At 37.3% G+C, this 319-nt stretch overlaps 1 long non-coding RNA gene across 1 annotated transcript; it reads left to right on the top strand.

Moving 5' to 3' along the window:
- On the top strand, positions 1 to 299 carry LOC112486745 (uncharacterized). The gene is made up of 2 exons (XR_003049211.1): positions 1 to 108; positions 186 to 299. It is a non-coding gene; the product is annotated as an uncharacterized LOC112486745 (long non-coding RNA).
- Positions 300 to 319: the final 20 nt, after the last annotated feature.

Genomic DNA, 319 nt, shown 5'->3' on the forward strand with positions numbered 1-319 from the left:
AGATTTATCTGGGTCACAGATCAATGTTTTTAGGAGCTGTTCTTAAGTGGCTGTCATGTCGTCTCCTCCACAGTGTGTCCAGCAGGATGGAAGCCCGGCAGCGACACAGTAAGTTTTACAAGAACTGTTTTAGTTCATGATTTAAAAATAAATGTGTGCTAATTCAACAAATGGTTTCCTTCCAGATCATTCCAGACCCGTCCGGCAAACTGAAGTATTTTGACAAACTGAACTGATGAATGTTATTTGTGAAAAACCACCATCTGCTAATGGGCCAAATAAATGTTTTTATAAAAAAAGTTTCCAGATTTTTTTTTTT

Source organism: Cynoglossus semilaevis, unplaced genomic scaffold (genome assembly GCF_000523025.1).
Source record: "Cynoglossus semilaevis isolate Cse_v1.0 unplaced genomic scaffold, Cse_v1.0 C18536837, whole genome shotgun sequence".
NCBI classification, from domain to species: domain Eukaryota; kingdom Metazoa; phylum Chordata; class Actinopteri; order Pleuronectiformes; family Cynoglossidae; genus Cynoglossus; species Cynoglossus semilaevis.